The sequence below is a fragment of the Entelurus aequoreus genome, linkage group LG09, assembly GCF_033978785.1.
Source record: "Entelurus aequoreus isolate RoL-2023_Sb linkage group LG09, RoL_Eaeq_v1.1, whole genome shotgun sequence".
Classification (NCBI taxonomy): domain Eukaryota; kingdom Metazoa; phylum Chordata; class Actinopteri; order Syngnathiformes; family Syngnathidae; genus Entelurus; species Entelurus aequoreus.
Window position 1 is genome coordinate 46,229,847 of NC_084739.1, and position 16,538 is coordinate 46,246,384.

The 16,538-nt window shown below is 38.4% G+C and overlaps 1 protein-coding gene across 1 annotated transcript in view; it reads right to left on the reverse strand.

Annotated features, from left to right (window-relative positions):
• Positions 1–14,437, reverse strand: part of asrgl1 (asparaginase and isoaspartyl peptidase 1) — a 60,391-nt gene extending 45,954 nt beyond the window's left edge. Inside the window, exon 1 of the mRNA XM_062058844.1 lies at positions 14,305–14,437. The gene's annotated coding sequence lies outside the window, so the exon portion shown is untranslated. The remainder of the gene's footprint in view (positions 1–14,304) is intronic.
• Between the last annotated feature and the right edge of the window lie 2,101 nt (positions 14,438–16,538).

Consider the following 16,538-nt stretch of genomic DNA (forward strand, 5'->3'; position numbering starts at 1 on the left):
AAAAAGTGCCAATCTAAATATTCTGGAGCACTGTAAACATTAAGTATTGCTTTTAAAATGTGCAAAATAAACATCCAGTCCAACACAGTACACAATAACCAATTCTACTCATTCCAGTGAGTGACTAACAGTTGTAATGAAGAAAGGTTAGCATGTCTACTTGCTTTGCTTCTTTTCTTGTTTACAATATTCCCAGCAGCTGAAAATAGGCGCTCAGAAGGGGTCGATGTGGCTGGAACTGAGAGCTAATTACCGGTAGCCTTCACCTCAAGCCAGGACTGCGAGTGAGCTGAGCTGCAGTTTAAGTTTCTAGAAGGTCAACGGGCTCATAGTGATGTTACTAGTAGTTGACTGGGAGGTGTTTATTATCATTTGGGGAGAGTCCGCTGCCTGATGCTCACCTGCTAAACACCTATCTGCTCCACGCTGAAGCGCTGACTACATGCGCTATGAATACGCACTGCTGATTGGCTGGTAATGCTTCGTGTGTACCAATCAGATGGTTTTATGGGTGGGACAATGCTGCGTGCTGAGACAGAGGCAGAGGAGCAAAGCAACTTGTTAAGACTTTAGCAGCTAAAGTTAGCTTTAGCTTAGAAACTCGTTCGGTACACCCCCGTACCAAACCGAAAGCCCCGTACCGAAACGGTTCAATACAAAACACGTACCGTTACACCCCTAGCAGATACAAATGACACATTCATGTTTTTGTGTAATGATGACAACGTATGCTAACGCGGACGATTGACTAGTTGATGGTTGATGGTTTTCTTTTCAAATGTTCGTTCATAGCCGTTGTGCTGCTATGATAGGCCATTTCCGCTCGACACAGTGTGCATACAACAACATTATTAGGCCGTGTATTGAAATACTCCCACACTTTTGACGACTTTTGGCGTGCGTTTTTCCCCTCGCTCGCACAGTCTGCTTTGCGCTCCGCCATGACGGTAGTGTGACGTAAATATGCGACGCGTCGATGCACAAAAACGGCATCGACGTATTTACGTAACCGATGACGTCGATGACGTCGACTATGCCGACGCGTCGTTTCAGCCTTAGTCTTGAGTATCCAATAATATCTACAACTCTTATTGTTTTGTGATAGAGTGATTGGAGCACTTACTTGCTTGTCTTTTATGAATTTATTATGGGTCTACTTAAAATGTGACCTAATCTGCTGGGTCAAAAGTATACATACAGCAGACCTGTGCATTGTACGGCCCGCGGGCCGCATCCGGCCCTTTGCACATCCCTGTCCGGCCCGCGTGAGGCCAATCATAAATTACAAAATACATTTCAAAAAGTATCTATGTCGAGTGTGCAATACAATGGTGCTGCTTGTTTTGAAAAGCGTTATTTGTATTACTTCCGTGTGGACATATGCGCGTGTGCGATTGTGAGTGAATTGAACGGCGCAATCACAAATTACAAAATAAAGTTTAAAAAACATCTATGTCGTGCGCGCAATACAACTGTGTTGCTTTTATTTTGAAATGTGTTATTTATGCCGTATGTTCGGGGGGAAGCTGTGAGTGAAGGTGCATAGAGACAAGTGATGAGACGCTAAAAAAAGAAAAGTTGATGACGAATGGCGTGTTTTCAATAAGACATGGACTGCCAAGTATTTCTTTACATAAATTAATGGTAAAGCCGTGTGCTTAATGTGTGGTACACAGGTTGCTGTGTTTAAAGAATATCATTTTAATCGCCACTACACGAAGAAACACGAGGGAAAATACCGGAATGTGTCTGATGAAGCGCGCGCAAGGGACGCACTTTATTTATATAGCACATTTAAACAACAAAATGTTTCCAAAGTGCTGTACAACAATATAAAAAACAATATTCAAATATTATCCTTAGCTCCACCAATGACTGAATAAAAAGAAAAAACAATTGCATATAAAACCAATATAAAAAACAATATAAAATAAATATGATTAAAAACTATTTTTAACAACAGATGGTTGTCCAAATCTGACGGGGAAAAATGTTGGATAATGCAGGATAAAGTGACCATCAAAAGCAATCTGCTTTTGTATAAAGTTAAGTTAGGTTAAATTAAATTATTATTATTAATTATTATTATTATTATCATCATTATTATTTATCTTACGGTATATCAAAAATAATATTGAGCAAAATTTAATTGAAATATTGTCGTGTGGCCCTCCAGCAGTGCTCGGGTTGCTTATGCGGCCCCCGGTGAAAATTAATTGCCCACCCCTGACATACAGCAATGTTAATACTTGGTTACATGTCCCTTGGCAAGTTTCACTGCAATAAGGCGCTTTTGGTAGCCATCCACAAGCTTCTGGTAGAATTTTTGACCACTCCTCTTGACAAAATTGGTGCAGTTCAGCTAAATGTGTTGGTTTTCTGACATGGACTTGTTTCTTCAGCATTGTCCACACGTTTAAGTCAGGACTTTGGGACGGCCATTCTAAAACCTTAATTCTAGCCTGATTTAGCCATTCCTTTACCACTTTTGACATGTGTTTGGGGCCATTGTCCTGTTGGAACACCCAACTGCGCCCAAGACCCAACCTCTGGGCTGATGATTTTAGGTTGTCCTGAAGAATTTGGAGGTGATCCTCCTTTTTCATTGTCCCATTTAGTTCCATTAGCAGCAAAACAGGCCCAGAGCATAATACTACCACCACCATGCTTGACGGTAGATAATGATGAATAAAGGCAATCCTTTTCTCCTCCAAACATATTGCTGGGTATTGTGGCCAAACAGCTACATTTTTGTTTCATCTGACCACAGAACTTCCCTCCAGAAGGTCTTATCTTTATCCATGTGATATATCATTCATTTGCCCAGGTCTGGTTTAGAGCTTTGGAGGTGGCATCGCCACAAACATACATGAGTAGCCACCTCTAATGTGATTGCTCTTCTACAATTACAGTTAAGATTCATACATGCACGTGAAGAGCCTGTGTCCGGATGTGTGTCTGTGGATTACTAGGGTTTAGGCTGACAAACCAACACAAACCTGCAAACACATGAACGCATGCAGTATAGCTGAATGTATTGCAATCGCTCCTCCACAGTTACACTTAAGTAACTTCCACAATAGAAAAAGACTGTTATATTATAGTCTTATACCAAAATAAAGTTTTTTTTTATTAAAGTAGTCATATTATGCAAAACCCACTGTTCTTACCTGTTGGCACCTGTTTTTGTATACAGTAGTACGTACCTCAACTAGGGCTGGACGATTATTGCAACAATAATAATCACGATTATTTTAATTGATATTGAAATCCCAATGAATAACATGATTAATCATTCATTTGAAAACATGAGTATTTATTGTACAACCAAAACTCAACATTAAATATAATTTAAAAGAACTGGATATAACTTGGTAACAAATAAACAAGTTTAAAAAAAAAACAATAATAGTAACAATAACACATTAAGATAACAATTGCAATATGAAAAAATGAAATAAAGTTTTTCTGTTTTAATTTTTGGGAATTCCGTTTTTTACCTTTTACACTTTTTTTTTTACCACTGAAGAGTGTGTGCTTTTTGTGTCATATGTAAAATGTAGTAAAAAATGTTTTAGTTAAATGCAAATAACGTCACATTTTTTGGTGCAACATATATTTGGACAATTTTCACCAGCATTTTAAGTAAATTGCATGAATGTATCAATATGTGCTTCAAGTACATTATGCTTGTGTAATTATTTTTGAAACCTTTATTTTGTTAATGCCGTCAGACCGGATGTTGCGCACGGCCCTATTATTGTGAAGGGTGGAAGTGTGCTGTTGTTCTTAACTTGAGAACAGAGACGACTTGAGGCTGTTTAAAAAAACATCAACTGTCTCAAGATGCAACTGCTGTCCTGTTTGTATTTTGATCTTACAACGACGATGTCGTTCGCAATAACACAAGCAGATGAGATGTATTGTGGGTGTATGGATTGTTCTTGCTAGCTTTAGCTTCGTAGTTTAGTCAGTGTTTTAGGTGGCCATCTTGGCATTGTTTAATTCAGGATGGGGCGGTTAAGTGTTATGAAGATAAATGAGCGGTACCGGACACATCATTTTACCAAATGAATATTCAATCTCCTGACAATGACAGCATTTCGCTCACATTTATGTAAATTTCATTGATATTCGGCATTCAACAGCAGATTCCGTTATATTAGTCAATTCTGTTATTCCGTCAGCGGTTACGTGAACGCGGAAATCATATAAATTCCTTTTTTTGTTGAATTTGGTGACTATTGATTAGTCCTAACAGCGCAATGTCAAACAAAAAGTAGCAACCACTGTGAAATCTTAAACTTCTAGTAGACTCATTTCACTCATCCGTTTCACCGTTACAAGCTCAGGAAATGGCATGCACGTTGTTTCATCTGTTTTTTTTTTATTATACTATTTTTATAATAGTGACAAACCAAAATGAAAATCGTCATTTAAAACTGCTGTTTGCAACTTCCTCACAGTAACATTTTTCAAAGCAAAAAATATAACAAGAACACCACCGGCTAGCTTATGTTACCATTAGTGGTTTAACAGAACACATTTGTTTGACAATTGTCTATATTTTTCACAATTACAAAGTTCATGTAATAAAACGTTTTTACCGGCCCAAATAAAATGGTTTGTGTTTACAGCTGTCACTCGCCCAGTCTCCTCAACATGTACGCGCAGTCCAAGAGAAGCAACAAACAATTTGCAGTCATGTTGTTGTTGTTATGATAGAATATACATTCAATAGGCCCTTTTCCACTGGTTCCTGGATCTATAGGGTCCTGTAGAAGTGTGCGGTTTGTGTATCCACTGCATTTCACAGTTCAGAAAATGTGTAGTTTACACAAATGAGGGTGATGACGTGTGGAGGAGTGGTTAAGTATATTTCTATACTGATAACATGTAAATAAACAGACAATGTTAGATCACAGTTACTAAAAAGTAAGTAAATGAAATACAAAGCAATTATATACAAAACAATATGATTTATAAAATAAAGTGTAAAGCACTATGGAGCGTCAAATACCACAATGGTGACCCCGGACCGTTGAACTTAAGCTGTACATCAAGCAAGAATGAGAAAGAATTCCACCTAAAAAGCTTCAAAAATTGGTCTCCTCAGTTCCCAAACGTTTACTGAGTGGTGTTCAAAGGAAAGGCCATGTACACAGCGGTAAAAATGCTCCTGTGCCAACATTTTTGCAATGTGTTACTCCCATTAAATTCTAAGTTAATGATTATTTGCAAAAAAAAATTAGTTTCTCAGTTCTAACATTAAATATCTTGTCTTTGCAGTGTATTCAATTGAATATAAGTTGAAAGGGATTTGCAAATCATTGTATTCTGTTTTTATTTAACATTTACACAATGCACCAACTTCACTGGTTTTGGGTTTTGTGATACGCTTACCACTACAACTCCACATTTCTCCCCATGATGCCAATCATGGTCCTAATTGTGAGTGTGAAAAAGGAGTTATGCAGATAGATGTTCAACGCAAACATATGCCTCAGTGTTTTTCTTGTATAGTGTGTACCCCTTTGTATCCCATTGATGAGCAACAGCACCCCTACATGTGATTACTAATGCATTTCACCCAAGGGCCAAAGTAGATGTCGTCCCTGTGATTTGATGCTAAAACCGATTTCTTCTTTTTCATGGGAGTAAAAAGGACAGGAACATTTTTAATTGATCATTACACTGTACATTGGGGGGGGGGTAAACAAACTGAAAGTACAGCGTGTTACAATACTGACAGACTAAAGTTAAGGGACTTGTTTGAGGTCCTTTCAGTGCAGTCTCTGGTGTAATCAGCTGCGGTCACCCTCCACTAAATCTTGAGGTACCTCGCCGACATCAGCCTGATTGATAAACGACAGAACAATGCTTACACATACAGGATATATGAAGGCAATGTTTTTACCATTCAATTCATAAATGATGATTCAATAATCTAAGCATTCAATGGCATATAACTAGAGCATATTGCGAAACAGTACAATAAAGTACAGATTAGGGCACCAGGCAAAAATGTGCTGTACATTATGACAACTACATAACTACACTCGATGCAAGATAGGACAATGGGGGAATTATGTGGTTGCAGTACAGATACAAAAAGTCTACAAAAAGTTGTACTATACAATACTTTGTACTTTGTAAAAACATAGTCAGTTGTAGTAATTATTGAAAACACTTATGCCTCGTTCTAGGCCAAGTTACAAGGACCTAAAAACAAACTCATTTAGGTAGACCATAACAAATATTCCCTGCCAAATTTAACTTTGTTTCACTATAAAATAAGTTACAGTTAGACCATTGACATTGTGTTTCAAGGCAGAGGTATTTAAAGGCCTACTGAAATGATTTTTTAAAATTTAAACGGGGATAGCAGATCCATTCTATGTGTCATACTTGATCATTTCGCGATATTGCCATATTTTTGCTGAAAGGATTTAGTATAGAACAACGACGATAAAGTTTGCAACTTTTGGTCTCTGATTAAAAAAAAGCCTTGCCCCTACCGGAAGTAGCGTGACGTCACAGGAGGAAGGGCTGCTCACAATTTCCCATTGTTTTCAATGCAGCGAGAGAGATTCGGACCGAGAAAGCGACGATTACCCCATTAATTTGAGCGAGGATGAAAGATTTCTGAATGAGGAACGTGAGAATGAAGGACTTTGCTCTGACCGTAACTTAGGTACAAGGGTTCATTGGATTCCACACTCTCTCCTTTTTCTATTGTGGATCACGGATTTGTATTTTAAACCACCTCGGATACTATATCCTCTTGAAAATGAGAGTCGAGAACGCGAAATGGACATTCACAGTGACTTTTATCTCCACGACAATACATTGGTGAAGCTCTTTAGCTACGGAGCTAACGTGATAGCATCATGCTTAAATGCAGATAGAAACAAAATAAATAAACCCCTGACTGGAAGGATAGACAGAAAATCCACAATACTATTAAACCATGGACATGTAAATACACGGTTAATGCTTTCCAGGCTGGCGAAGCTTAACAATGCGGTTGATAACGACGCCATTGAACCTAACTTAGCAACGGGACCTCACAGAGCTATGCCAAAAACATTAGCTATCCACCTACGCCAACCAGCCCTCATCTGCTCATCAACACCCATGCTCACCTGCGTTCCAGCAATCGACGGAGCGACGAAAGACTTCACCCGATCATAGATGCGGTCGGCGGCTCGGAGACGGAGGAAGTCAAGGTGAGGTCGGCGGCTAGCGCGTCTGCTATCCATCTCAAAGTCCTCCTGGTTGTGTTGCTGTAGTCCGCCACTAATACACCGATCACACCTACAACTTTCTTCTTTGCAGTCTTCATTGTTCATTAAACAAATTGCAAAAGATTCACCAACACATATGTCCAGAATACTGTGGAATTTTGAGATGAAAACAGAGCTTTTTGTATTGGATTCAATGGGCTCCGAATACTTCAGTTTCAACGATTGACGTAACGCGCATACGTCATCATTCATAGACGTTTTCAACCGGAAGTTTAGCGGGAAATTTAAAATTGCACTTTATAAGTTAACCCGGCCTTATTGGCATGTGTTGCAATGTTAAGATTTCATCAATGATATATAAACTATCAGACTGCGTGGTCGGTAGTAGTGGGTTTCAGTAGGCCTTTAAGTCCACAGTAAGTTACAGAAAATATTAAAAGATTGGAAGAAATCTGTACTGAGAGGCTAACTTTAGCCCAAAACTAGCAAGCTAACTCGGCAGGGAAAGCACAGGAAACAAAGAACGTTATGAATCTCAATCTATGTGCCAGCCTCCAGCAAGGGGATCAAGTGATTCTCCTTTAGATTCTGATTTACATTTCGACAGTCACATCAAATCAGTAACAAAATCGGCCTACTATCACCTCAAAAATGTAAAAAGACTTAGAGGGCTCATGTCAGCTCAAGACTTTGAAAAACTTGCACATGCCTTTATTACCAGTAGGCTAGACTATTGTAAAGGTCTCCTTGCAGGTCTTCCCAAAAAAACTGTCAGGCAGCTACAGCTTGTTCAGAACGCTGCTGCTAGAGTTCTAACAAAGACCAAAAAATGTGAGCACATTACACCAATTCTTAAATCCTTACATTGGCTCCCTGTACATCAGAGAATTGATTTCAAAATCCTCCTGCTCACATATAAATCACTACATGGTCTAGGGCCGAAGTACATCACTGATATGCTCCCACTATATAAGCCCTCTAGATCACTAAGATCTTCTGAGACCAATCTGTTAGCGGTTACCAGAGTAAACTCAAATCAAGGGAGAGCATCATTCAGTCACAATGCAACAAATAGCTGGAATAAACTTCCTGAAGATGTCAGACTCTCCCCAACTCTGACTACTTTTAAAACTAGACTGAAGACTTTTATGTTCACCTTAGCTTTCAGCTAAATATTTTAATCTTTTAACTTTTAACGTCCGCACTGTTTTTATTTCTTTTGTCTGCATTTTAATTTTGCTTCTATTTTCTTTCATTTCACTTTGTTGTCTGTGAAGCACTTTGAGTCTGCCTTGTGTATGAAAAGCGCTATACAAATAAAGTTGCCTTGCCTTGCTTTGCCTTGCCTTTACCTCTCAACTTTACTGGATGCTAAATACCAATTAGCACATAATAAACACTAAACTATTGTGTTATCATTTGCAAATAGCACTAGTGGTTAGCATTCATTCGACAACAACAAACAATTACTTACAATGTCCGCTTTCGGGAAGCTGACTGATGGGATGGCTGAATCTTTTAGCACACTTGTACTTCCAGTTGAAATGTTAAACTCAGATAAGTTGTCAGGTAAAAAAAAAATGTAGAGAACTTTGGAGCGACGTCGCCATATTCGTGTTGTTTTCCAAGACAGGATCCATTGCTTTGGTCGGTCCAGAGTTTTAGTTGCTAAGGAGTGGAATTTCAATACTAAACTACTTTATAACTTATGGCCTCAATAGAATGTACAACAAACAAATACAGTAGTACCATGAAATAATATAATAATATTGTTCATTCTTTGCCTTGAGGAGCAGACTGTTGTAGGTGTGTCTCCTAAGGGCTGTTTCTCCGTCATGTAACAATAGGAGCACTCAGCATCAAAGGGTTGGAGTTGGGGGTTAAATCACCAAAATGATTCCCGGGCGCGGCGCCGCTGCTGCCCACTGCTCCCCAAGGGGATGGGTCAAATGCAGAGGACAAATTTCACCACATCTAGTGTGTGTGTGACAATCATTGGTACTTTAATCTTTAATCTTTAATAACAAAGTCAAACAGCTTGTATCTCAAAATTTTCCGTGAATTAAGTCACTCACAAATTCAGGTACCACTGTATTGTGGGCTTTTTGATCATGGAGAGTGCCATCTACTGTGCTTCCAGGTTGTTACATTTGGAAGAGGACTGGCAAGTCTGTACAATGCCACATCCGACGATTGATTGATGGGACATGCAAGAGGAACTGTTTTTAATGTTAATCCCTTCCCCTCAAGTCAAAAACCTAAAAAAATGTTGATATGTGTTTTGGAAAAGTTAGTTCCAACACAATGAAGTCATTAATTAGTGTTTTAGAGCATTTACTCATACGGAGTGTCTGAATGTGGGGTGGTGACGCTACGTTTAGGGTGGAGTGGTGGCCCTTCAGGAATCAAATAATAAATCAGTAAAAAATACTAAAATTGGGTCCAGGGCTGCACGATTTAGAGAAAAAAACCTAACTGCAATTTTTGTCTCCAAAATTTGGATTGCAATTCGATTCGCGATTTTTATATCTTATACATAAAACTGCCAAAATAAATAATGAAGGAAGAAATGTTACTTTTAGACTGTCAATCAACATATTAAGTGCTACACATTAGAACATTATGCAATAATTTACTTTAAAAAAATATTTGGCTTTATGCAGACAGACTCAGAATTTTTGTCTACGTCATGCTCTTAAACTACAGAAAGAAAAGATAAAAACTATACAGTGATCATAATATAATGTAATCATATCATAATAATAATGCAAGTAACCATTTAAAAGGATAATTACACTTTTTTTCTCATTACTGTAAAATTGTTTACCATTGTACTGTAACTGGAAGGTAAATAACTTGTAGTTATTCTAGATAAATAAACTAACACAAAAATAAAATGGACCCTCCTTTCTGTAAGCAAAAATTAGAAAAATTAAACATTGAAAATCTTTTAATGTGCATTTTCCCCAGTTGGAAAAAATAGGTTGTTTTTTATGACAGATTCTGGCATTGGTGCTCGTGGGTCCGTGTTAATGGAATCATACTGCCCATCCGGTTTGAAGCTGAAATAGTCCCACAAAGGAACATTTGGCTTTGGAATATAATATTGTTTCTCCATTTTTTTCTCTGTCCGTGCTTCCTTCCTGTGTGTGTGTAAGCACACACGCATGAATAAGATGATCTCATTTTTTAAATAAGATTTAATATGTTCAAGCGGTAGAAAATGGATGGATGGATAGATGGATGGATGTTTATCAAGATTCTTCTTCTTTATACTTTGTGAACACTGAGTTTGAACAGTTTCTTAAACTGGATCATATTATTACTTTGGCTTCATTGCTTAACCATTCCATAATTAAATTCCATATACTGATATAATAAAGGTTAAGTGTTTTTACGTGCATAAAATTGTTTTAAATTAGATGTTGATTAATCGTGCAGCCCTAAATGTTGATTCGAGCCACAAAAAGAGGTTTTCAAAGTGTGGCAGAGTGAGCAACTCAGAGAAGATCATGTGACCCCCACTACTCCCTGTAAAATAGATTTTATAGATTTTCTGCTCACCCTAATCTGTTTACGTGTTCATATTCAGAACAAAAAATCTTTTTTTTTTTTTTCAAAAGGGAACTATGTTGAAATTCATCTTTTCTAACTGCTGCATGTTGTTACAAAGTTGGATGCTAAACAGTGTCCAAGTATCAAATCATAAAGTTTATGCATTTAGATGTGAACTTGCATATCGTTTTGGATGCCTCTTTTCACAGGATTTTTACAGTGGGAGAGAGGCTGTACTTATTGTGCTCAGGACATGAAAAAATGCACACTTAAAAGTTTTTTGCATATAGGACCTTACCGCTTGTCATATGTTAATAATATATATTCTGAATTAAAAAAAGAACGCCATTGAAAAAAAGCCTCCAGTAGACACCAAAATACATTATATATGTTTTAGTTATTCCTTTGAATCACATAGCATGCAGCTATAAAATTGCTATAAAATTACAAAAATATTTTGCTGAATAGACGATATGTCAAATTTTATTTTTTTTCCTGACCATCCAAGTATGTTGACAGTGACACACACACGTAGGATTCTCTGTTCCTTGTCTGTCTTTGCAGCGCTAGCACCGGTCCCGCAACGACATGTATAACTGTCAGTTTGCACTTACTTTTCAGACGTGCTAAATAAAATGCAAAATATTGCTCGCAAAACAGTGATGTGTTGATAAATCACATTGTAGCTGCTGTATAATATATTTGCATCTTCTACTTCCAGTATTGTGGGGCATTTATTCTGCTTATTAATAAAGCGAGACGCAAAATGCATTGCACAGCTTATTCTTCTCACTTTACAAACATGATCCACTTTGCACACGTTTAGTAGATCAGCTTTGCAAATGCTGTCAAGTTTGCACATGTTTTTGTAGACACACACCTTTAGTAAATCAGGCCCTAAGTCTAGCTCTCAAACAGAAGTAGAGGAGTGCTTCCCCTCTGCTGCAGGCAACGAAGAAACACAAAAAAGGTAGGATAAAGTATTTCCATATAATCTTGGGATGCACGTAACAGCAACGTACAACATGCCGTGATGTAAATGTTGCCAAAAGCAGCTTTTTTTAATGCAGCTACTGTACTGTAGTCTGATCTATCGGCGAGTGTGCATGTGTATCTAATGATATGACCAGCTAATATATCTAACTTTTTTGAAGTTTATTTTCGACCGTGTCTGGAAAAAATTAGCGGTGACATATACAGGTACATCTAAAAACTGTACATTTTTAAAAGATAATAATAATAATAATACCTGGGATTTATATAGCGCTTTTCTAAGTACCCAAAGTCGCTTTACATGTTTTAAAAACCCGTCATTCATTCACACCTGGTGGTGGTAAGCTACTTTCGTAGCCACAGCTGCCCTGGGGTAGACTGACGGAAGCGTGGCTGCCAATTTGCGCCAAGGCCCCTCCGACCACCACCTATCATTCATTCATCATTCATTCACCGGTGTGAGCGGCACCAGGAGCAAGGGTGAAGTGTCCTGCCCAAGGACACAACGGCAGCGATTTTTTATTTTTTTTGGTAAGAGGCGGGGAGCGAACCTGCAACCCTCAGGTTTCTGACACGGGCGCTCTACCCACTACGCCATGCCGCCCCAAATCTAGGCGTGTAACAAATCGTTTTAACAACAACAACAATTCAAAATGTGTGTTTGCCGAAACAATTCAGGGACGATGTAATTTTTTTTAGAGATTTGTATTTTATTTTTTTGATTAAATTACTTAACCTTGTGTTACAGAGGTCAACGCATCACCCCTAACATGCTCCGCTGTCACTTCCGTGGTATCTGTCGTGTCTTTTGAGGCTTCAATTTGAGGCTTCAACTACTCAGTGGCCTAGTGGTTAGAGGTAGGTTGTGAGTTAAAACCCCGGCCGAGTCATACCAAAGACTATAAAAATGGGACCCATTACCTCCCTGCTTGGCACTCAGCAACAGGGGTTGGAATTGGGGGTTATATCACCAAAATGATTCCTGGGCGTGGCCACCGCTGCTGCCCACTGCTCCCCTCACCTCCCAGGGGGTGAACAAGGAGATGGGTCAAATGCAAATGAAAAATTTCACCACACCTAGTGTGTGTGTGTGACAATCATTGGGACTTTAACTTAACTTAACTTTAATTGTTTTCTGGCTTTATTGTATTGTGTTGTGTCATTTGTCTTTGTTGTCGGCTTTTGCAATCGTGCTGTCGCTGAAAGATTTTGTGTTGTAATTTATGACATTGTCTTGGGACGTTTGCTTTTGTTATGACCTTTCTCGGTCACTGTACGTATCCACCATTTGTGTTCTGATGACACCACAGACGAGCAAAAAGACTCAATGTTTAACATTCTTATCCTTAAAAGTGCTAAACTCCATATAATGTCTGCTGTTCTTAAATCCAAGGTTTTCCTTTTCACAGTTTCTATAAAATCAATCGATTCTCTTTTAAAACGATCTTGGATTGATACCTATCTTTTGGAAGGCAAACTTGCCAAACACGAATAGATATGCTTGAAATTTTGCAATATAAATCAATCTAACAATATGCCAATCGATTCTTACAACAAGCGGCCAGCTTGCAGACAGACGCAAAAAACGAGTGACTGTGGGGTAAAATGTACGCAATGCTTATCCAAAACATAAATAATCCAAAACATGATCCATACACCACAAATAAGGGCGTTAAGTGTGGAACAAATCATCATGGGGCCACTTTAACATAACTTCAAGAAGCTAGCATAGGAAAACATGTTTTTCTTTATTTTTCTCAAGCTCATGTACCAGCCCTGAAGTCTTCCTCTACATGAGAGAAAAACCCTGATGTAAGGAATATGGCCAAAACAATTATTTAAAAAATGCTACCAAAAATCTTCTTAACATAAATATTTGTACTTAATATTTCCACACCAACTAGTTTTACCGCAAGACCTATTAAACGTCGTTATGGTTAAAAATAATTAAATAAATAAATACATACATAAATAAATAAATAAATAAATAAATAAATAAATAAATACAAATAAAATCATATTTAAAAATATATATTGATTGTATTCTGGAGTAACTGAAAACGGTTCAATATAACTTGGAAAGAGCAGGATACAAAAGTGTAAAAAACTAAAAAAATTATTTTATTTTATTTACTAATACTAATTTCGAAACGAAGTTGAAGATAACTTCGGAGTGAGATGAACTACAACCAATCCTGCTCAGTGTCAATTGGCTTTATTAACCACCATTGTTTACCTTATTCAAATATTATTTAATATTATTAACGGTTATATCGGGAGTATGAACACTTTAAAACAGTGACGACAGGGATTGCCAGAGGGGAGTATTAGCCTAGCAGTATTTACACAGCAATGTAATGGAGCTGTTGTCTATCTAACCGTTAATGAGCAATGAAAGATAGACACATTCGGTTTCTGTCAAGAAATATGAACATGTGTTGACTATATTGTCTATTGTATATGTGTAACCGTAGAAACATGTTGACATAATTCGGCAAATTGCACTTACCTGTACGTGTGTAGCTGCTCCGACTTTAAAAACTCTTCTCATTATTTCGCTCGTCAATGTTTGTTTCCTTAATCTCCAACCTCGCGCAGACAAACAGCCAATAGGATTAAGCCTGATCTTCCTTGGACTTTGCAGGAAACAAAGCTGGTGCATGTCGCCCCCTACTGGAGGCCAGCATGAATCCACTCATTGATCATCAAATAACAAGTCTGTTGCTTAACAGCATGAATCATTATTATTTTTAATGTCTTTTATTTTTTCAAACAAAGCAATTAAAAATGTAATCCAAAAATAAATATTTTTGACAAGTAACGATTTCGATAAATAAATACAACAATGAGAAGGAAAAAAAGCTTTAAGGGTGTAATTTATTTTCTTTTCTTCAGGGAATGATGAGTGCTGATATTCTTTTATTATTTTGCATCCAGGCTGTAACAATGTATAGAGGGATTCAGATTTTTTTTTTAAATTTCCCACAGTACATTGCCGGCATGGAGTGTCCGCCCTGAGATCGGTAGGTTGTGAGTTCCAACCCCGGCCGAGTCATACCAAAGACTATAAAAATGGGACCCATTACCTCCCTGCTTGGCACTCAGCATCAAGAGTTGGAATTGGGGGTTAAATCACCCAAAATAATTCCCGAGCGCAGCCACCGCTGCTGCTCACTGCGCCCCTCACCTCCCAGGGGGTGGAACAAGGGGATGGGTCAAATGCAGAGGGTAATTTCACCACACCTAGTGTGTGTGTGACTATCAGTGGTACTTTAACTTTAACTTTAATACATATGAAGGGCGGAAGTTAGTGAAACGCTAATTGTCACCGACAATTTATCCATCCATCCATCCATCCATTTCTACCGCTTGTCCCTCTCGGGGTCGCTTGGGTGCTGCATCCTATTCCTTAATATTCATAATGCCGGCGACAGAGATATCGCATTCCTAAGCGAATTTCTGGACAAACTGAAGTGGCTGAAAAGAAGAGTGATCGGCGAAGGCGAGCATGGATTGCTACAATACAACCGAGATGTGACATGCTGACAACTTTGTGCTTGTTTGGATCATTTCATGTAAAACATTTTGCAACTAAAAAACAACCTAAAATAAATAACAGCCCCTCTTTGCATATAACTGATGTGCTTGGTCGAAGAACTTTGATAGTAGTTGTGTTGATAATGGATACTTATCCGAACTGTAGACTCCACATAAAACAAAATTGAAGCAACATGAGAACATCTTCTCCCAATACTGCCATACAGTCACAGCGTGCTGAGATGACATTAGATTGGTTATTCATGATTAACCAGGGTGTCAAAGTTGGGTCGGATAATTTCTGAGAGTACATTACTCTAGCTTGGCTTGAAGACACAATGTCCACATGTCTACAGATGAACACAAATGTCACGATCCCATCCACAAACAAAGCCGTCATAGCTATATTGACTCTTATTTTTTTTAAGTCTTTCAAGGTGTAAAATGGGCTGGATTGAACAATTAAGTAGTTCACAAAGTCCGGATATGAGACATCGAAATATGTTGTGCATGGTCTCTGCTCCACTCAGACTTGTCGATCTTGTACGGATCCTTGAATCCATTTACAGCTATTTTCTCCTTATAATAACAAAGGGACTTCTTATCCAGAGACTCAGAGTATTTCTCCATCGTATCGCAGCCGGTGCAATGTTATTTTCCACTTAATCGTTCAGAAATATTACGTGCAACTCTATCGTGAGCAATGACGCTTGTTACAATATGTTTGTTATGTTAATACACCAGCATATCAATACATGTTGCAGGGGGGGACGTTTAGAAGGAGACCCACTGTACAGGAAGTAAGCGGGCGAGTGTGAGTGAGCCAGCTTGGATTGTAACTGCAACTGAAGTTGATAATAAAGTTGAAGTGAGCAACTATACTGCTCTAACCGTCCACTCTTCATGGTTGGGAACATAACGGACTAGAGTGAAACATGGTGGCAGCGGTAGTTAAACTTTGAGACCGCCACGAACGTGAAGAGGCGCTGCTAGCCGCTGACGGCTAACAGCTAGCGGGACCGGAGCTGACAGAAACTGTGGCATCGAGTTACCTGAGTGAAACGGAAATGGAGCAACTGAGACCTCTGCCGATACTTTTTGGAAAGAGGAGTTTACTCTTTACATGGAACTGACGATGCCAGAAGCAGAGGAGGCTATGAAGGTGAAACTTTTATACTACCTCATCCGCAAAAGTGGAAGGGAGCT